This window comes from Diabrotica virgifera, chromosome 1 (genome assembly GCF_917563875.1).
Source record: "Diabrotica virgifera virgifera chromosome 1, PGI_DIABVI_V3a".
Taxonomy (NCBI): domain Eukaryota; kingdom Metazoa; phylum Arthropoda; class Insecta; order Coleoptera; family Chrysomelidae; genus Diabrotica; species Diabrotica virgifera.
The window spans coordinates 293,055,095-293,078,878 of record NC_065443.1 but is presented as its reverse complement, the minus strand read 5'-3'; the positions used below and the strand labels follow the sequence as shown (position 1 = coordinate 293,078,878).

The 23,784-nt window shown below is 33.3% G+C and overlaps 1 protein-coding gene and 1 long non-coding RNA gene across 3 annotated transcripts in view; one reads left to right on the top strand and one right to left on the bottom strand.

Moving 5' to 3' along the window:
• LOC114328936 (zinc finger protein Xfin-like) overlaps nucleotides 1-23,784 on the top strand; it is a 129,883-nt gene that overhangs the window by 80,317 nt on the left and 25,782 nt on the right. The gene's annotated exons all lie outside the window — the stretch shown is intronic.
• LOC126885252 (uncharacterized) lies at nucleotides 7,960-10,976 on the bottom strand. Its single transcript, XR_007698357.1, has 3 exons — nucleotides 10,171-10,976; nucleotides 9,928-10,118; nucleotides 7,960-8,141 (listed from the first exon to the last, which is right to left on the bottom strand). It is a non-coding gene; the product is annotated as an uncharacterized LOC126885252 (long non-coding RNA).

Sequence of the window (23,784 nt, the reverse complement as noted above, 5' to 3'; positions counted from 1 at the left end):
GATTTTCTTGGAGGCTAGAAAAACGGTACCCTGCAGCGAGGCTACGGTCTGTGACGTCAGCAGTCGTAACGTCTTTGATCGACGACTAGTTTTGTATACTTATTTACTCAGTGTATTTGAATGTGCGCAGTTTTTTACGTATTTAATTATTAAAAATAAAGCCAAATAAGTGGTGTTTTGTTCCTGGGTGTGTAAATACATCAAAAAACAGTTCTGACAAGATTTTTATTACCGTTCCAGCCAATTTAAAACAGAAAAAGAAATGGTTTGTTGCAGCTAGAACTTAAAATAACTAACTTAAAGAACTAACTTAGTAAAATAAACACTATAGAAGTTTTCCAGAGACTTTCGGCCCTTGGTAATAATGTAATTGTTCTTTCTGCATTTACATTTTTCAAAAATACTTATTAGTTTTCTCAGGATTCGAAAAAAATGAATGAATTTAAATAGCATTGGACCAAGATTTTGCACCTACCCCCTTAAAGAGTAAATGAAAAAGTTTCGGGACCTCAAATTTGTATTTCTTAAACTGGGATATTCCTAAAAACGGGATTCTAATAATACATACAGTAAAAGTAAATCTTGAAATAACTACATGTGGATGTAGGTATGACTTTATATTATATTAAAATCATTAATAATTTAGTGAAAAGATTGGTTGAAATGAAAATGTATAATACCCAAGTTCAAAAATATTTTTTACCTTGGAACAGTTGTCAACTCGAAATACGAAACAACCGAAATAAGATCTAGAGTTGAAAAGAACATAGCAACATTTAACAGCATGCATGAGAAATATTTTCACCCATTGCGACATAATATCTCTCCCATTAAAAATGCGGCTGGTAAAATGTTATTATTTCCGGTCTTGCTATATGGCGCAGAGGCCTGGACAATAATGGAAACATTAATGAAAAAGCTAGAGGCATTCGAGATGTGGGTGTACCCACGTATCCTCAAAATATCCTGCGCGACCCACACCAACGTACAGGTATTGCGTCGAATGGGAAAACAAAAAGAAATCTCTTTTACAATTAAGAAACGAAATCTTAAATATTTCGGTCATATCATGAGGCATGATAAATATCGTATACTCCAACTGATAACGCAAGGTAAAATAGAGAGCAAACGCGGACCCGGAAGAAAAGACACTCATGACTTAAAAACTTACGCCAATGATTTGGACAAAAATCGATCGAGTTATTCAGAAACGCCTCAAATGAAATTAAAATTGCCATGATGATAGCCAACGTCCACAACGGACAAGGCACATGAAGAAGAATAAAAATATTTTTAATACACCTAACCAAGGTAAAGTAATAACCAGCCAATGTATGTATACAATTGGCGAGGAACCGCAAAGTGGGCGACGCCTGGTGGCAAATTTGAAAAGCATCAACTCAAGGAAAACATTGACTTTGCCATTAACTTGTGTACATATTTGCGGTCAGTTTATGTTGTGATTAACAATAATTTCGACTTAAAAAAACTATTGCAGTGTTCCTCAGTATTCATTCCTATTATACTCTACGTAATGACCTAAATTAACCAATGCCAAATCACACATTTTGTTAATTTAACGTTTGTATTAAACGTAGTATTTTTTAATGTTTAAGCGACTGCAAAATTAAATAAATGAATCAAATGTAGTATATATTCTGTACATAGAATGTACATTGTTATGAAAAATATTCCGACCACTTCGTAATTTCCAGAACACAATTATTATAAAATAAATTCACCTACTTAGTTTCCAAGTTTCCAGTTTTTATTTAATTAAAAATTGTTATCTGTCGGTGTAAAATAAGCTGTAGTGCACCTATTAATTAAATTAAAAACAAAATTAGAAATCCTAAGATAGATTAATAATTTTTAGAACGCTGTGTGATTATCGGGAGCCAGATTTTTTTATGAAAAGAAGGTAAAAACAAATCAGTAGTTAGCATCAAATTTTAATGAATGCATACAGATTAAACATAATTTTGAGTCGTCTTTAAGTTATAAGATGTCTTAGTTGCAAAACTTAGTGGTTACTTTGGCAAAACACTCCTGTAAATGAGTTTAATTTAACGTTTTAGAAGTGTGAATTCAAATGACAAAATGAATTGTTTTCCTAGCGTTGTCGTCCATCTTTGAAATTTTGAGCGCCCTCTGTTGGAATTTAATTTTGCGAATATGCATGCGTACAATGCATGCATACAACTTTCTCTATTTTTATTTTGTGGAGTATTAAGCATTTATTTTTTTAGCTTAAAGAAGATATTGAAAATTATATGGAATATACACTCAGTGAAGCTGTGGTAGATTTATTTTTTTTACAAGATGCCAATAAATCATACACCATTGTTACATCTACACTACAGTCGGTAGTTTATACGAATCGGCTTTCTGAAAACCTTCCATTTTATTTGTTTATTTTTGTAAAACCCAAAATATGTCCTTACAAACAGTCTATCCACTTTAAACTAAACAAATTCACTATAAAACTCCACTTTAACCCTGATAAAACAAGAAGAGAACAAAATAAAATGACCTGAAACGTCAAACAGGTAAACAGTAACACTATGAGAATGGCGCGCGCTTGGGGTATGCAACTAGTGACGTCAGGCCAATAGAGAAGCGTTCTTGAAATTTAAAATAATGCTAGATTTCTAATAAAGATTTTTTATAGAAAGGCTTTTTCAATTTTGTTGAAATTTTGGACAATTATTCCTAGGGTGTTTCTTAATCGTTTTACATGTTTGAAATGACTTTAATTTTTTGTGAACATCCCTATTTGGTTGCTTCATCCAAATTGAAAGGCAAAAGTGAACCGTGTAATTTCGCGTTAACTTTATTACCCTCTAGAGTCGAGAGCTATGTCACGGCATAATAAACGAAACCAGCAAGGACACTCCCTGATGCCGCCTTTGAAGTTGAAAAGTACAGGGTCGCCGTTTTTCGCGTAGTACATCTCAGTGGTGATGTGATGTGTTGGTTCATCAGTGTTGCCGATGTCACCAACTTTATTACCCGTGAGAGATTCTTTTTGAATAATTTCTGGAATTTATCCAAAAGATTAACAATACAATCGCCATTCATCGTCAATATTTTGTGTTATGTCCCAATTATTGACATAATTCTTACAGGCATACGTATAAAATTATGTTAAAAAATATTTAATATTATCAGAATGTCATAAAAGTTAAGTAAATCTGATAATTATGTACAAATCGGCAACACTGTCGATTTTCTACATTGTCTGGTACTACGCACAAAATGGCCGACGATCTGCGCCGTAATAGTGCGCGAACTTTTCCCGCCTACTAGTGTGTCACTGCTGTTGCGTTTTCTATGCTGTGGCGATGTACTGTGTACCAGTGTGCGTCTTCTGTGTACCAGTGTCAGTCAGAGCCGGATTTACATGTTGAACCCGACTAGGCATTAATATTTCTGGCGCCCACGCCTTGATCTGACCCCTCCCCAACCCCCCCATTATCGATCAACTTTTGGCTTTCGCTGCTGATTATTTTAATAAAAACTTAAGTGTTAAATACCCTAGTGTTCTTTTGCACTATTTACAATATTCTATGATCTTGTGTATACCTGTCTTTTTTTTATCTGATGGATAGTGCCGCTTTGATGATGTGTAAGTTGGTTGCCGGCTTTGTGATGCACCGTGTTAGCCACATAATCACGTACCTAACTCTTCAGATATACTTCAGTTTGCAGGACCACATTCAAATTTAAATGTAAAGAATAGTCATTATTATCAGAACCGACATTATCACATAGTAGCTTGCTCGTTTTTGTCCTCTTCACTTATCTCTACTGCTCCATCTTCATTTTCAACCACTAGTTTAGCTGATAAAACACTCGGGCCGGCCTTGTCCTTCTCATTTTTGCTCTCTTTTTCTCTAGAAAAATTTTTTGTTAGTTTAGGAAGTGACGTCACATCCTGAGTGTTCATTGTGGATAATAATGAAAAATTTTAATTTTAAATAAAGTACAAACAAGTTAGACAACTCAATACAAAAAATTTGATCAAACTAGACTGATAGTGAGAGCACATATTTTTAGAATTTCAAAAAAACTGCAATTGTGACGTCACTTTGACGTACTTCCGGAGTTTGATCAAATTATTTGATGGTGAGACGCGGCCTTTATGGTTATGTTTAAAAGGGTTATATTAAATCATCCCTCTTATATTTTTTAAACTTTTAATGCTACACAATGCGAACAACAAATTTGGCGCTCTAGGACAGTGCCTTGTCGGCCTAGTGGTAAATGGTAAATCCGGCCCTGGTGTCAGTCCACGGTTATAATACTTTATTACGGTTGTCTTGTCCGACGGTGGTGGGGAGACTTATATTTTTAACTTTACGTCACAAGAGTTTACATTCCCATATTTTTAAATTATTTTCGATCATTGAATGTGTGTTATTGTGTATATATGTGTGTTATTTGTGTTATTATGAAATAATAAGACAAATAGTACACATTTTATCTTATAATGGGTGGTGAATCGTAAAAAGGGCCATAGGAAACTCAATGTAAAATTCTGAATTGTTGAATTCCTGCTTCCCTAATTATTCTACATCAAAAGTCATGAGAGAATACTTGTAGAGAATTAAAATCTGTATTAAAATCAAAAGTTAAAATTGTTCTACGATTTAAATGCATTCCAAAATTTTGAAAAATAGGATACATTTGCCACAATAGGTATGTGTGTAAAAGTAAGGCCACACGTTACTATTTAACTGACAGTGCTCACACCATTGACTGAATAAAAAAATCTTTATTATTAATCCTTTCTCCGCAACTGAGGGTATCTTATCAACTTATTGTTTTTAAACAATAGATGATAAAATAAAAATATTGAAAGTTCAAAAATGTGAACATTATTGCATTGTGTGTGGCCTAAGTTTGGGCTGAAAACTAAAATGTATTACATTTTTAGAACATTTTGGAATATGTTTAATTACGTAGACCAATTTTAACAGTTATTTCCAATACAGATTTCAATCCTCTTCAAATAGTTTCTAATGTCTTTTGATGTAAAATAATTATTAGGGAAGCTGGAATTCAACAGTTTAGAATTGAGTTAATACAAAACTTTGACGCATGTCAAAATTCTCAATGTGTTTTAATAGGCCATTTCAAGACTTTGACGTTTATGACACTAAATTGAAAGCTGGAGGGCAAACATTTGAAATTCTTATATTTGTACCGCATTGAATTTTTTGAGTTTTTTACGTTTGATAGTTTTTTTATAAAATAGTTATTGTTGTTATAGAATAGTGGTTTATATAATTGTTTTTATATAATAGTTTAATCGTTGTATAATAGTTTTTTATAGTTGTATTTTCCGAACATTTTGCTGTTGACTTCGTATAGCTTCTAGCTGTAGAAGTACTTTAACGACTGTATTTAGTTGTAAGCAGTGAATAAATAAACATAAGTAAATATTTTCAAAAGCTGTTGGTATATAGATCCATTTTCCCTCAAGGGGTATGAGTTAACCTACAGTAGAAAAAGTTTTTCAAGGGTAACAACTTGGTCATGGTTACTTACATGGACATACCTAGTTTTTTTTGTATTTAGAGCTTAGTAATAGTTTTTACACAGGTCAACAAATGAAGGCATTCAAGAATTTAAATTCTTACAAATATTTTGAGGTAGGATTTGTATATAATTGTGGAGCTATAAAAATAAATAATTTCATCATAGTGGTTCACCCCAGATATCTTCAAAAATTGACCTTTTAAAGAATTTGTACAATCGGAAAAATGAAAGAATACCCATGAACGGTCACATCAATCTTTTTCCGACTGTACCTGCAGTGAAAAAATTTCAAGAGAAGAAACTGAGAATCTGCCGGAAGAGGTGAAATGTTTTTTGATTAGACAACGCTCCTGCTCATCCCTCTGAAAATATTCTATGATCAAAACATGGCAACTTTAGTTGTATGTTTTTGCCAAAAAATACAACATCGCTGATTCAACCCATGGATCAGGAAATAATTTTAGCAACAAAACGAATATATCACAGAAAGTTTTTAGATGAAGTAATTGTATGATGAAGATAACGCAGAAGATACAAGAGGGCAGCATACTTTGTAAAACTTAACTGTTACAATTTGAAATCAACAATTTGTTAAGTTTGCTACAGCATGGAAAGGCTGGGGTTAAGGGGTTACATAGGTCTTGCGGGTAAAAAAGTGACTTTTTAAAAAAATTATATCTTGGAAACTAAAAATTATTTTTATTTATAATTGAAACATGTAAAAGTATAGTACTCTCAAAAAAATTTCAGCCAAAAATATTCATTTTTGTAGAGTTGACTGCAATTTTTCGACAACAGCCCTTTTTTGCGGTGAGCAGCAGCGGTCCAGTCTCATCTGAAATCATAGTTTCTTGTAGTTTATACCTCTGGCTAGTGAATGAACGAAGGATTTTTTATTAGATGAGGTCATTTTTGTTTTATAAAAAAAAACTACTTTAAAAATGAGAAATATTGGGGTCAAAAATGTGTTTAAACTTATGTAAAATCTTCAAATTTCATTTTTTTAATTCCTTCATTCATTTACTAGCCAGAGGTATAAACTACAAGAAACTTTTTGATTTCAGATGAGACTGGACTTAGTTATGCTGCCCACCGCAAAAAAACTTAAACTCTACAAAAATGAATATTTTTGGATGAAACTTTTTTTGAGACTACCTTAAGTACTATACTTTTACATGTTCCAATTATAAATAAAAATAAATTTTAGTTTTCGAGATATAATTTTTTTAAAAAGTCACTTTTTTTACCCACAAGACCTATGTAACCCCTTAAAAAAATTTTTGGAAGAATTTGTTTGATGGCCAAGATGCATACATATATTTAGAAAGTTCCTGATTTCTGTAGTATAATACATAATCGAAGAGGAAGTAGCCCTAAGCGCCGGACTCCACTTGTGATTTGTAGTCGTGAAGATTGAACACATTCTTTCAAATAGAAGTCAATCCATGATTATTTAGTCACAAATGGATTGACTTGTATTTGAAACAATGTGTTCAATCTTCCTGATTACAAATCGCAAGTGGAGTGCGGCGCTAATAACACCAAAAAATTAGATATATTATGTCCATAGAAGGTACACAGACATTGAAAAATTCCTGGAATATCCCCAAAAACACGTTCCTTGAACATCCCAGGAAAATCCTGTGTCAGCATTTTAAACATTACCTGAATGTCTTATTAGAACATTCCATGAATGTCCACGAATGTTCTTTGGACATTCAAAATATATTTTTAGACATTCCCTGGATATACCAGAAATACAGTGATGAGCGCTCTAATAACCGGCAAAATAGCACAAAAGATGTATTAAGTAGTGAGATAAAAAGACATGAAAATAGTCGAGCTGGGAAATTTAGCGATATTAACTTATACATTTAGATTATATTGATTGTGTCCCACCTTCAGACGTATCAGATGAGTTTGGAAACTACCACTGTCACAGTTTTAGTTGACATACTCCTCTGATATGTGTAAAGGTGGGAAACAATCAATATAACATAACTTTAAAGGTTAATTTCGCTAAATTTCCCAGCTTGACTAGTTTCATTTCTTTATATCTCACAATTAAATATGTTGCCCATCTTTTGCGCTATTTTGCCGGTTATTATGGCGCTCATCACTGTATATCCTTGCTGGTGTGACAATACCTCCTATCTGTTTTTTCATGAGTTTTGCAGGAGAGATGGAAAAACATGTTTTAAGGTCACCTCCTGTGTTCATATGTAAGTTTTGACTTGTTTTGTAGTTCATAGATAGTTTAATTTACTACAAAACAAGTCAAAAAATATCATATGGAAACAGGAGGTGACCCTAAGACAAGTTTTTAGTCTCTCTTACAAAAATCGTGAAAAAACAGTTAGGATGTATTATTACATCACTGACAATATGTGGCCATACCAAATAATACATCCTTGATAAATATAAACATTTTTATTGCACAAAATCTTTTCATACATTTTTAATGTAGTTTACTGATATTCCTACATATTTTTAAAAAAATGTGTCACATTTGCTTTGTAATCATTTCTTTTGCCTTTCGTAGCCACATATTCCATTCCCTTCCTAGTTTTTTTGTACATCACTTCTCTCAGCTGATTCTAAAAAAAATTAAAGTGGTAATTTTTCTATCCTTTACAATTAACAATCAGAAGAAATATTAGTTACAGATAATGATATGCATAATAATAATAGGTTTGTTCTAGCATCAGTTTCAAACAGTTTGAAACCATCAGCGAATAGTGGACCAGCGTGAGTAGAGGGGGATAGCACTGGTGACTGTATTATGTTCTCTCACTGACCAACTGTTTGCTGACGGTTTTTGACTAGTTTGACTGTTTGCTAGAACAAACCTAATAATAATGAATATTTTGTATTTTGACAATGACATCTGATGTGGAAGTCAAAACATTAATAAAATTATTTTTTCAAGTTAACTTTCACATGCGTGTCTTAAAATTGTACTTTTAATACTTATATCATAAATAACTATTAAAACTATCTTAAGAGGAAACAGTATTGATCAACAGGTAGCGAAAACGTGTTCTAAGATTGCGGCTGTAATTTTGAATATTTTTTCGAGATACAGTCGAACCCGCTTATTAGAATACCTCTTAAAAGAATATCCCGCTTTAAGGAATAGAAATTTGAGGTCCCGAAAGGTTTCTACTGGCCACCAATGATCGGCTATTAGAATATACCGGTTATAGGAATACTTTTGCTTGGCACGAAGGCTATTCCAATAAGCAGGTTCGACTGTATTTGGCATACGTATTCGTAATACTAAAATTTTTTATTTCATTAGTAGTTCCAAAATGACACAAAATCTAGGCATAGGATAAAAAAGTTTATTTGAAGAAAGTGTATTTTTTTGTTTTTCTTAATGGTGGTACAGGCTCGTTTTTTAAATATTGTTTAATTACAGAGTAATTTCCACATATTAATATATTTTTCAAATTGGGCTCTGTACCGCCATTCTTTATTATATTACGAATACATGTGCCAAATATCTCGAAAAAATATTCAAAATTACAGCGGCAATCTTGGAACGCGTTTGGCTACCTGTTGATCGCTACTGTATCACCTTAAAACATTGTAATTTGCTAAACCAGTATATTTTACTCTACTACTACTCTACTAGCTACCTCATTTTCCACTGTTTGTAAAGACTTGTGTACATGGGTAGAGTTTTGAGGAGAGTAGAATAGCAGTAGTACTCTACCAAAAATGGCTTGATACCATTCACATGAGGAGAGTACAAGTATAGTACTGATGCTAGTATAGTGAAACCAATTTTTGTATTTTTAAACACTCTTGATTATAAGTGCACCTTAAATTCTTAATTTTTTGCTTGAGCTCGTTTACTCCAAAGCCCCCTTTGCCATTCTTTCGACGATTTCATCCTCCGCAGCTTGCTGCATACTTTTATTTCTGTAGTATACACTACCTAAATTCCATAAACACTGGTATTCGCTGTATTATAGCTCTACAAGTTTTAAAGTTTCATCTTCGGTGAACTTCATTTTCACTATTTACACAAAACACAATTCCAGCCAGAATGACAGCGCCCCCATGTACTCTCCTACCTACTCTACTCTGCCATAATTGAGTGTGTTCCATGGGTAGAGTGAGCAGCCGAGTAGACATTTTGGCAGTGGTGGTGGTCATAGAGTAGTTACTTTGCCATATGTTGCTAGTCACTCTACTTTAACTCCTACTATACACTCTACTAGCTATTCTACTGTGCTGAGCATTTTTACAGGTAGAGTTACTCTACTCTATCAAGTACTTGCATCATTACTCTACCCGTGTAAACAAGTCTTAAATCTACTGAAGTAACAGTAACCTACAACCATTAATGAAAAATGTCTAAAATCATTTACCCACCTAGTATTTGTAGAATTTAAGACAGTCCAGTGCCTTATAAATAATTTCAATATGAATATTTTTTCTTTTAATTCTCCTTTGATACCACTTCATTATAGATTTTGGGGAACTTATTTCATTGTGTTTATAGCCCATATTTATTGAAGGAACCCAATCTGGATTGTTTTTATCCGTTAAGTCGGCTGGTTTTCCTATAAGATTAAAATGTTAACATCTTCAAAAATCGTTAATGTTGTAACTTACCAGATAGAAAATGATTGGAGCAGACACGGGCATTCTTAATTTTCATTTCGCTTGTAAAACCTTTACGTTTTATTGCATGTAACCATTGTTCTTGTCTCTCAGATGATAACTTATTTAGTTCAGTTTTGTGTTTAAAATGTAGCACTGATGGTTAGCGGTAAAAGTGAACTTTATCACGATTACTTCGCATTCCACACTTCAAAACACAACAGCAATTAGGCATTTTATGTTCTTAAATTAATTCTTCCAGTGAAAATGTTCAATTAATCTTTGTATCACACAAAATTACAAAGAAACACAACAAAAATGATCTAAAAACATCTAAAACACATTAAGAACCTATAGAATAACATTTATGTTTTACTTCCAGTAGCCATATTGATTTAATTTTGACAGCATGTTGGAACGGCCTATTGTATTAATTTTTTTCGAATACTGAGAAAACTAATAAATATTTTTGAAAAATTTAAACTCAGAATGGAAGACTACATTATTACCGAGGGCTGAAAGTCCCTGAAAACTTCTATAATGTTTATTTTAATAAGTTACAGGGCTGAAAATAAAAGAGAAGTGTGATATTTAATTTCAAATATTTCATTCAATAGAATCTGCTTGTTTATTCTAAGGGGCTTTCCGCCCTCGGTAATAATGTAATCTTGCATCCTGCGTTTAATTTTTCTAAAATACTTGGTTTTCTCAGGATTCGAAAAAAATCATATTACGATTCAAATGACAATAAACTCTCGTGACGTAATCTCACCCTTAATGTTCATAAGAACCGTGGTGTCAGTCTGTGTGTTTTGTCAGCTGTCACTATCAGTCAACGAACTGTCAATAGTGACAGTGTGGTTGAAAGTGTTGGTTACTTTTACCACAGAATATATAACCATACAGAAGCGAATCTTACTGTCGTTTCCATTGATTTTGTGGTGACCGAAATATTTGACCTTGAGCCCTAGTTACAGAATAGAACTTGATGTTCTAAGGAATAGACCATTCCAAATTAGGTAATATTTTTTACAAGTAGTTATTAATTAATATGAAATATAAAATTTAATTGTAAAATTAAATAAAATATAAAATAAAACATATATAAATATAAAATTTAACGATAAACAACTGTCACGTCAGTCGCAAAAGTGAGGTTACACTATTTACGTTGACACCATAGATTTATAATACTCTAGATTGCGCCTTACGATCTTAAAATGGGTGACGGTTGCGACAGAGATAAATGAGCCTATTTGGTCGGTAGTCTCTTTCTAATTCAAGGGGAGTATTGACGACGTCACTATCCTACTCGGTCGTCGAGTATTTTAGATGGTTTGACAGTTCGAGCGGATGGCGACGAGAACTGGTCGTTTGTCTTCGGACGTGGATAATCCTGGTTCGAATCCCATACCAATCTTTACTTTTTTTATTTTTAATTTAATCAATATTGCGTTTATTAGATATTATTACATCTCTAAAATAAATCTATGCAAAGAAATATATAACAAATAAGAAAAACTGTGTAGGTACCTATAGATTTTTAAAAATACAAAAGCCAATGTTATTTTTTTAATAAGTTAATGGTAGAATAGTATAAAGTAATTAAAAATATTCGTAAAAAATTACCAATAATTAATATCAACATAATGTACCATCGATTTATTAATTGAATCGGTCATTTCAAAAACAACACGAGTCACATATTCCTAATTTTACAGAAGAGCAAAGAAAACTTAACTATATAGTCGAAAGATGCATGAAATGGATGACATCAAAATTCAGAGTTATATTGTAGTTTTGTTCCTAATGTTTTTACTGGACTGGTGTCGTTTTTGCACACAACGTTTATCTTAAAGGAGTCTATTCCTCTCAAAAAGTTAGTTTCTGAAAATTGTGGACTTTGCTGTTTTTGAAATGACCGATTCAATTATAAGTAATTAGACATTATTTTTATTTATGAAACTATTGTTACAATTTTTTAAAAAAGTAGAAGCAAAACAAATATTATTCACATCATTCGAATAAGGACGAATTTATATTAATAACGAATGACTTATTTTACTATGCAGTTCACAAAAAATATGTATTCCAATATTAACTTACTATACATAGGTACATTTATTATCTGCTAGATTTACTTAGGTCCATTTTTCAGATGTAAAAATATCTAATAAACGCAATATTGAGTAAATAAAAATAAAAAAGGTAAAGTTGGTATGGGATTCGAACCACGATTATCCACGTCCGAAGACCAAAGACCATTTCTCGTCTCCACCCGCTCCAACTGTCAACAAATATTACTCGATAAAGTGGGATAGTCAGGTCGTCGATATTCCCCTTAAATTAAAAAGAGACTACCGACCAAATAGGCTCATTTATCTCTGTCGCAACCGTCACCCATTTTAAGATCGGAGGACGCAATCTAGAGTATTATATATCTATGGTTGACACATGAGCATGAAAATTAGGTTACCGTTTTCGGCAGGAGTTTCGCTTCTGTATAGTTATTTATTCTGTGCTTTTACTTTACTTACGTGTTTACCAGTGTTACCAGATCTCCTGTTTTAGCAGGAGATCTACTGTTTTCATACTTCTTCTCCTGTTCTTCTGTTTTCAATCTCAAATCTTCTGTTATATTTTCCACTAGAATATGGTATGTTGGTATTAAATTTGAGAGATTATCTAGCGTTATCAGACAATAAGTTTAAACATTTGTGAAACCTGAATTTAAACTTTGTTCATGGAGACAGTCCATCACATTCAAGGTCATTAATTAAATAATTAATTATTTAATTAATTAAGCAGTAATTAATAGAAGTGAAGCAAGACAGTCCATGACTAGTTTCTGACTGACTCGCATGCGCAGTTCCGTTTTTAAGAGCTTGCAAACGGAACTGCGCATGCGAATCAGTCAGAAACTAGTCATGGACTGTCTTGCTTCACTTCTATTATTGACTGCTTAATTAATTAAATAATTAATTACTTAATTAATGGCCTTGAAAATAGCCATAAGATAGTTATTTTGTTCGATTTAACTACATTTTATTGTTTTATTTAAAATTATTAAAATCTCCTGTTTTCTCCTGTTTTTTTATGTGCTATTCTACTGTTACGAAAAATTTTCATCTGGCAACACTGGTGTTTACCATAGAGAAATAAAAAAAACCTCTTTTTATTTTCTCTATGGTGTTTACTTTTACCGACTTTTACTTTTACCACTACCACACCATATCTTTTACTTTACTTTACTTGTACTTTCAACTATGGACTATGGTAACTATTTTGGTTTAGAGTTTAGAAAAATGGATGTGAAACAAAAAAAAATATATTACTGAAATAGAATACAAACTACTTATACGCACGAATAAAACATTAATATAAATATGGCAGATTTATTTAAAGATGAACCTGAAAATGTATCTTTTGAATTTACTGAACTAGAAGACCAAATAAAACCTTATTACATAGATAAAGGGGTAAGGCCCAAGGAAATAAAGATAGAACAATGCAATAATGATCTGAAATTTGAGGTAAATGAAAATGACTTAAAATATCAGTTCCTACCTACTGAAGGCATGAAATTTGAGCCAAATGTAATGGATGATAACTCAAAAGATGCAGAAAGAAATGAAAAAGGTAAGCACATTCATTTAATATATTTATCCATAAGAATTGTGCATTCAATTACCATTGTGTGAAATGCACATAGGAGAGAATAATCTGCTATAATATGAAATTATTCTGTTTCATTTTCAATATATCAACCAAATAATTGCTGTTTACTATACTAATATTACAGTAAAGGTGCACTAGAAATAAACAAACCAAGACACTTGAATATTACAAGAAGCACTCCTGAATCATCATTTCGTCATCGTCAGAGCCAAACCTCGTATATACTATTAAATATGTATGTACAGCTGGTTCCTAAAAAAACTGATACGACTCTGTAAGATTTGATCATTTTGAGCAGTGTGTTTGATTGGTCTGACATTATATTATATTTATTATGACAGACAAATAATAAAATAAACAAACAAACAACTGATTACATAATATGCTAATTGCTCAGTGGTAAGAGCGCCTAACCTTTGGATCGAAAGTTTCGAATGGTAGTGAGTTCGAATCTCACCAGGGTCAGAAATTTTTTCATTTATTATAAATTAATAAATGAAAATACTTTCTGTCCTTGTGGGATCGGTACTCACCAGAGGGACCGCAGACGTTCGGGTACAATTAGCGTCTCTTTGCAAAGACAATGACGTCGACTTTGCAAAGTAACAAGACACTTACTCAACACACACATTACACCTCAGTTAGTGATAAGTTATACAATTACGTGGCTAAAGGTTCTAGTTCTAAACCAAGGCCAGAATCAGAGAAAAAAAATATGTTAATTCATAAATTGTAATAATTATTAAGGTCTAAATAGAATATTAAGAAATAATATTAGTAGCTTGTTTATTTATAATTTGAAGCTTGTTTTTTGCTGCAGTTTGGTACCTAAGAGGCGATGCTTTAATTCTGCGCCAAGTTGTTGTCTTTCTTCCCAGAAACTGTGACATAATTCTTGCAGTTTTTGCATCTTCAAAAGGATTCTCTTCTAATCTCTTTAAAAGAGTACGATCTTCATGAGCGGTAGATATTTTTGGTCTTCCAGAACCTTTTCTTTCGAGAGTTTCTTGTTCTCTCCATCTTTTATTAATATTAAAAACTGTTGTTTTGCTGTATATGTATACAACAATCTCTAATTATTTCTTGGCCCGATGCTTGTAACTATTTTTTTGACTGCCTAAAAACTGAGAGTTTAGATAATTTAATTTTCAAATTAAATTATTTAAGGATTAAAAAGTTTATGTTAAATATTGTAAAGTAGGTTAAATATTGTAAAATAATAATTTTATACGAATTAAAAAAAAATACAATTTCCTACGACACGACGCTTAAAAGTTGCGTTACCCTGATTTTTCAAAAATTCACTGTGGGCTTGTTTATAAACATTAAAAAATTGAAAAAGCAACAAGAACATTTTGAAAGAAAAAATCCAAAATGATTCCTTTAAAAATAAGCCGTCTATAAGGCGCCAAATGTACCTAAAGAGTTTACATGTAAAATGATTTGCACCCTCTCGATTTTACTATGCCAAAAGTTTTCAAATTTATAAAAGTCACAATATATCCGGTTCTAATCAACGAAAATTGATGTTTTTTTTTAATTTGGGGTACCTTGTTGTATAGATTATAAAAATGCAATTAGTTTGTGAATTTTTTATTTAATCCAGTAATTTGTTTAAATAATTTAAAATAAATATGTTATGCAAAATTTTACTTTTCTCTTACTATTATTAGTAAAAAAGTTAATGGAATGATAGAAAATTTAAATATTTATGTATTTTATTTATCAAGAAATATATGTACAGTTGAGTCCGCGAGTCTTTGCCCGTGCGTCATTAATACCTGGCGAGATAAAACACATACTTTTTATTTAGCATCATTCTCTTCCACGCATGAAATTAATGACAAACCAGCTGCCGCCTGTTATCAAGTAAAAACACATGATATTTTTATGAACGATTTAGACTCAGTGCATTGAAAAGAGATAGGTACAAAGAAAGATGATTGGGGATGTCTTCACATATTTTAAGTACAATTTCTGATGTTTTGGTTTGTTTACTTTTGTGGCTGTCAGTTTGTTGAAGTTTTTGCAGTTATTTTGTCGAATTTTTGCATTTTGAAGTTTTTTATAGTATACAAACAGTTTTTTTCACAATTAATTTTATATTACTGGAGTTAGAAATTTTGTAATAAGTTTATGTTATTTTACGATAAATTTTGACAACGTACAAACCTATCCTCATTGTTGACACAGTTGAATGCTTGTGTTTAAGGTTTCGCCAAAGTGAATAAAATAACAAAAAGAAAATATGTTATTGAATTCATTTATAAATTGTTTATTTATTTATTAATCAATGATAATAAAATAATTTATTAAGCTAGTTCAAGTGTAGCTATAATTATGCACCAAAATTTTAAAGCAAGACTTAAATTTGACATTCTATTTATTTGATAATGTCAAATTTTATACTATAACCCGTGATCGGAATAATATCCACTTGCCGTTGCGTTTAGCAAATTTCTGACTTATTTCGTATGCTTTGAATGATGACGCACGGGTAAAGACTCGCAGGCTCAACTGTATGTATACTACGTCTAATATACTTACCATTGCACGTCATCCGCATCATAGCCCGTGACGTCACATGATACCAACACGAAATATTTAGGCGGTAGGTGTGTTCTTTTTTAGAATCATTTTGCCGAGTACACTGGAATTACAGCCACTAGACATATTCTATTATAAACGTGTAGAAATCATATTTGAAGATTTCTATTAATGTTAACTTAAAGAAATACACAAGAATATATTTCATTTAGCGTTTTTATGAAGCACATTTGTTCGGAACACACTGTAACTGTAATCGAACGAAGCTGACATTTTGGCATAAATTGTTAACATTTCTTTGACAGTTGCGGTATTGACACTTCAGATTTGTTTTTATTCTTTACTATAAAAATTATTTATTATTTATTATACAGGGTGTCCAGAAACTCTACCGACAAACGAAGACAGAAGATTCCTCAGATAATTTTAAGACAATTTACCCTAATTCGTCTAGTCCGAAAATGCTTCCTAAAGGAGCTAGAGTTATTTGAAGATGGAGTTTGGTAATTAGTTTTTCTTAAATATCTCCAGAACTCTTCTATTTAGAAAAACGAAAATTGGTACATATATTTATCTTCCAGAGATAAATCGAAACCATCACCATACATTGCAAATTTCTAGTACTGGTCATAGGCGTCCGTTTTGAGTAGGGCAACAGTTGTATTATTGCATAACTTTTTTTTAATTCTTAAGCCTTTGTGAGTCTGGAATATTAAAATGTAAGGTATTATAGTACAAAAAGGTACTCTTACTTTAAGTCGATAGGAAGGATACACCGTTTGCTAGAAAAATCGATTTGAAAATTTTTCGTTTCTTTAATATTAAAACAAATTTCAAAAAAACTATTTAGAAAAACGAAAACTGGTACGTTTATTAATGTTCCAGAGATGAATCGATCTCATTAATTGCGAATTTCTAGTATGGTCATATGCGTCCGTTTTGGGTAGGTCAACGGTTATTTTATCGCAAAACTTTTTGTCTTTAATTTTTAAGAATTTTTGACACTAGATTATTAAATTATGAGGTATTCTAGTACTAAAAGTTACTTTTGCTTTAAATCGGTAAAATACACCGCTTTTTTTTAATTTTTTTCAATTTTTTTCACCTTTTAGTATTAGAATACCTCACAATTTAATAATCCAGTATAAAAAATGCTTAAAAGTTAAAGACAAAAAAGTTATGCGATAAAATATTCGTTGCCCCACCCAAAACGGATGCCTATGACTGGTACTAGAAATTCACAATAGATGGAATCGATTTATCTTTAGAAGATAAATATGTGTACCATTTTTGTTTTTCTGACTAGAATCGTTCTGGAGGTATTTAGAAAAACTAATTACAAGACGCAATCTTCAAAGAGCTCTAGCTCCCTTAGGAAGAATTTTCAGACTAGGTGAATTTGGGTAAATTGTCTTAAAATTATCTGAGGAATCTCCTGTCTTCGTTTGTCGGCAGAGTTTCTGGACACCCTGTATTTATTGTTTTTATTATTTAGTTTAATAACGTAAGATTATAACTTAATTCTTGTTTTCTATTTCTAAAGTTTTTATTTATTTATATTTATAATCCGCATCGCAAAAATTATGTGATAAACATATTTGATTTAAAATGAATTTAAGAATTTTTTGTAATTGGGCAACAATGTCAACTCTGATCTCTAACGTAGATAATGATGTGCAACGGTAAGTATATTAGACGGACTGTATATCCCAATAATGATCCAGCAATAAATTTTTTAAATACAACACTCAAATTGACAACAAGAATTATAGCGGCAAAAATAAATGAACAAATAACTCTGCAAGAGGAACAGCAAGGATTTCAGACTGGAAGAACATGCACGGAAGCAGTTTTTGTAATAAGACAAATAACAGAAAAGTCAATGGAATACAACAAACCAGCATACCTATATGTGCCTGATAGATTTCAAGAAAGCGTTTGATAGAGTTTATCCAGATTTAGCCATACGGCTCACACTCCCTCTAAGGGGAAAATTGACTCATCCCAGATACCTACGGTATCAAAAGAATTGAGCTCTGGTGGGACTCTTTCCGTGTTATCGAGCCCTAGGTGACTTGGAATGCAGGTGTATCTCCCAAAAATTTTCGTACACTTCTGGCCGTCGCGAGTAGTACAGCTTTCTGCATGGTCTTATAAAGATGTTCATTCAGACCCAGCTTTTTTATGCTTTCGAGGAGGGTCTTCGGAATGACTCCAGTAGTAGACATGATAATCGGTATCGTCTGGGTACTTTGCATTCTCCATTGTCTTCGTATTTGAATTTCCAGATCTCTGTACTTGGCGATCTTTTCAGTAAATTTACTACGGAGATTATTGTTGTTAGGTATCGCCACATCAATTAGTGTTGTTTGTTTTGTTAATTTATTAACTAGTACGAGATCTGGTCTATTATGTGCCACTGTTTGGTCTGTGAGCACAGTGCGGTCCCAGTATAGCTTGTAGTTGCCATCCTCAAGCATACTCTCAGGGACGTATTGATAATACGGGAGATGATCCGTTTGGAGAAGTCCCAGCTTGATAGCTATCTCCTGATGAAGGATTTTTCCCACTGCGTCATGCCGTTCCTTGTATTCAGTTGCAGCAAATGCCTGGCAGCCCCCTGTAATATGTTGGATGGTTTCTTGGGCTTGACATCCATATCGGCATCTGTCGTTTTGAACCTGAGGGTCCTTGACGATATATTTCAGGTAATTTCTGGTTGGTATAACCTGATCCTGAATGGCCAGTATTGATCCCTCCGTTTCAGGGAACATCTTTCCTGATGTCAACCAATAGTTCGACGCTGTATTGTCGACATAGTCTTGGCTGACCTCATTGGGATGTCGCCCGTGTAGAGGTTTACCCATCCAGGTGCGCAGTTTTTCGTCTTTAGTGAGGTGGTTTATGCGCATTTCTGGTTCCCTCAGTTTAATCGGTGTTGTGTCATCTACTGCGCAGATAGCGCGATGTAGAGTAGATGTCTCAGCCTGCATCTTAAAATAAGTTCTTAAGTTAGCAATTTGTTTGTCTAATTGCTCACCTATATCCATAAGTCCTCTTCCTCCTAAATTCCGTGGTAATGTCGTTCTTTCCACTGCACTTTTGGGATGGTGTTTTTGTGCCTTTGTAAGGTGCGTTCGTACTTTTCGCTGAAGATTTTCTATGTCCGTTTTTGTCCACTTAACAATGCCAAATGAGTAGCTAAGCGCGGAACATGCGTAGGTGTTTAGTGCCTTAAACAAATTTCTACTGTTAAGGTGTGAGCGAAGCAGCTGTTTTACCCTTCGTATAAACTCTGTAGTTATCTCTGTTTTCATTTGTTTGTGGTCAATTTTCCGCGCTTGCTTTACTCCAAGATATTTATACATATCGTTTTCACCCATGGCCTCGATGATCTGGCCATAGAGTTTATTCCCAGATTTAGCCATACGGCTCACACTCCCTGTAAGGGGAAAATTGACTCATCCCAGATACCTACGGTATCAAAAGGATTGAGCTCTGGTGGGACTCTTTCCGTGTTATCGAGCCCTAGGTGACTTGGTATGCTGGAGTATCTCCCAGAAATTTTCGTACACATCTGGCCGTCGCGAGTAGTACTGCTTTCTGCATGGTCTTATAAAGATGTTCATTAAGACCCAGCTTTTTTATGTTTTCGAGGAGGTTCTTCGGAATGACTCCAGTAGTAGACATAATAATAGGTATCGTCTGGGTACTTTGCATTCTCCATTGTCTTCGTATTTGAATTTCCAGATCTCTGTACTTGGCGATCTTTTCAGTAAATTTACTACGTAGATTATTGTTGTTAGGTATCGCCACATCAATCAGTGTTGTTTGTCTTGTTAATTTATTAACTAGTACGAGATCTGGTCTATTATGTGCCACTGTTTGGTCTGTGAGCACAGTACGGTCCCAGTATAGCTTGTAGTTGCCATCCTCAAGCATACTCTCAGGGACGTATTGATAATATGGGAGATGGTCCGTTTGGAGAAGTCCCAGCTTGATAGCTATCTCTTGATGAAGGATTTTTCCCACTGCGTCATGCCGTTCCTTGTATTCAGTTGCAGCAAATGCCTGGCAGCCCCCTGTAAGATGTTGGATGGTTTCTTGGGTTCGGCATCCATATCGGCATTTGTCGTTCTGGATCTGAGGGTCTTTGACGATGTGTTTCAGGTAATTTTTAGTTGGTATAACCTGATCCTGAATGGCTAGTATTGAACCTTCTGTTTCAGGGAACATCTTACCCGATGTCAACCAATAGTTCGACGCTGTATTGTCGACATAGTCTTGGCTGACCTCTTCCTCCTAAATACCGGGGTAATGTCGTTCGTTCTACTGCACTTTTAGGGTGGTGTTTTTGTGCCTTTGTGAGGTGTGTTCGTACTTTTCGCTGAAGATGTTCTATATCCGTTTTTGTCCACTTAACAATACCAAATGAATAGCTAAGCGCGGAACAAGCGTGGGTGTTTAGTGCCTTAAACAAATTTTTACTGTTAAGCTGTGAACGAAGCAGCTTTTTTACCCTTCGTAGAAACTCAGTAGTTATCTCAGTTTTCATTTGCTTATGGTCAATTTTCCGTGACTGCTTTACACCAAGATATTTGTACATATCGTTTTCGCCCATGGCCTCGATGTTCTGGCCATTTTGCATATCGAATCCACCGGGCTGTACCTTTCCTCTGACTATATTCAAAACACGGCACTTGTCTAGTCCGAAGTGCATGCTAATATCATTAGAGAATGTTTCTACAGTTTTTAGCATCTGTTCTAGGTGTTCTCGAGTGGAAGCCATTAATTTCAAATCATCCATATACAACAGATGATTGAGCTTCGCTACCACAGTATTATTGTTTCTATTGCTAAAACCTGAGTCAGTGGAGTTTAATAGCTGGGAAAGGGGGTTCAAAGCTAAGCAGAACCACAATGGACTCAACGAGTCTCCTTGAAACAGGCCACGGTTGATTGCGATATTTTCGGTTTCGATATTGTTTTCACCGGGTATTTGGAGGTGAATTTTAGTCTTCCAATCTCTCATTATATGCCTTAAAAAGGTCACTATGTTATCATCGACTTTGTATATTCTTAATATATCTATAAGCCATTCATGCGGTACTGAATCAAAGGCCTTCTTATAGTCAATAAAAGCAGTAAAAAGGTTCCTTTTTTTTGTGAATGCCTGGTTAGAAATGACTGAGTCGATGATAAGTTGTTCTTTGCAACCCATGGAACCCTTAGCGCATCCTTTCTGTTGAGGCTCTATGATATTGTTTAGAGCACAGTGTTGGTAGATACGCCGGGTTACACAGGATGTGACCAATTTATACAAAGTTGGAAGACACGTAATTGGGCGGTACTTGGATGGATCTTGGGTGTTATTTTGATCCTTTGGTATTAAATAAGTAGTTCCCTGAGTTAGAAATGATGGTATTTCCTGGGGATTAGAGATAACATGATTAATTAACGTTGATAAACAATCATGAATACACCAAAACTTTTTAAGCCAGAAGTTCTGAACTCCGTCTGGTCCAGGGGATTTCCAGTTATGAAGCTCTTTGATGACATTTGAGACCTCTTCAGTCGTGAATGGTTCGTAGTTAGCAGTAACGTAGTGGTGACAGTTGTGCGTCGTATCTTCTATCCATCCAGCATTGTTGTTAGAGTTGTCCATAGAGTTTATTATTATTATTATTATTATTAGAGTAAGAATTCGGGACGTGATACATATTACGTGAAAAGGGAATATCACCGGATTTAGTAAAAACCATTGAGAATATAATATATAAAGATAAATACTATAGCTATGGTATGATGTAAAGGAGAACTATCGCAACCTATCAAGTACGAAACTGGTATTAGACAAGAAGATTCAAACTACTAAGAGGCAGGTGGGTGGCAGCTTTAACGTTGAATTTAAGCGTGAAGCAATATTTATTTGTCAAATAAATATTTTATTTGTCAAATAAATATTGTTTTCTGACAGCACTAAATTGTATTTTGAATTAAATGAATTACCTATATACATTATTGTTTTTGCCACAATTAATTTAATTAAAAAAAAATTTTGGACACCTTGTATAAATAATTATGTTAACGTTTATATTACTGAATCGAGAATTAAATAATCTTTCAAATGAGCTATCAAACGACCCATACTCTCATTAAAAAAATCATTGATTACGCCATCATGTCCAGATGAAAGACGTCACTAGTATGATATAATATGTCAAAAAATCATAATTTAAAAATAAAAATCAACCGGTTTCTGGATTTATCTCCAAAATCGCCAATTCTCGAGAAAATGAATTTATTCCAACCTAAACGTCCTCACTGTATGTTACAAAAACACAATTTAGGAACAATTATTATAATTGAGGTTTGTCTTTTACAAAATCCAAATATCAAACTAACATTGAATTTTTTTTATTTATTTGATCTCAAGTAGGTACATATTCTATCAATATGATTCATGTTATAAGACCTGTTAAATAAGAATCTGGACTATTTTTATCATCCATATTATTAACCTGTGCAAGAATGAAAGTTCTTTTTTCTCAAGAGTTTCGCAAACTACAAAAGATTATTTTTTGATAGTAAAAATTAAACAAAAAATAAAAGTTCTCTCATATATCTATCTGCGTAGTTCACCAGTTTGATGTATAGGGTGACCGGAAAGTCCCTTTACATTAATGAATTGCCGTTGTTGTACTATAGAGGGAAAAATCATAACAAAATTTTGTACGTAAATTATTTATTACTTATTTATTTATCTAAATCTCGGTGTGCACACCTTCATTGTCGCAACACAACTTGATACGACCGACGCCACGTTCGTATGCTCATCCGTCACAGCATATCCGGAGTTACTGATCCGGTAATACAGTGGAACCCCGTTAACTCGGATTAATTGGGACCGCGGCCGATCCGAGTTATCGAAAATCCGGGTTAGCCGGAGAAAATGGTAAAAATTAATAAAATATGGTATGCTTACAGATAAACTCCGTTATAATTGTCACACAGACACTGGTAAACCACGTTCGCATTCCTCACAAAACCACACATACAAAGCGTCGTCAAAAGTCTCATTCTTAGCTTTATTAGCTTTGCACCGATTGTCCAAACTGTCTTTTGTTATCATTTTGAAAAAAAAAATTCTTCGATTTTAGTTCTATTTTTCTTCCAATCCGATACTGTAGATGTACCGACACCATAATATAATGCTGCAAGATTCACCTTTATCAATTCTACTTAATACTTCTAGTTTCTTTTCCATTGTCACTACAACATTTTTACGTTTTGTTGACAAAAGACACGCAAACACAAAATCTGAATAAATTTATGAACGATTACAAAACACGACTTTACTACACACAATACCGTCTCTGATGTTATGTTATTTAATCACAG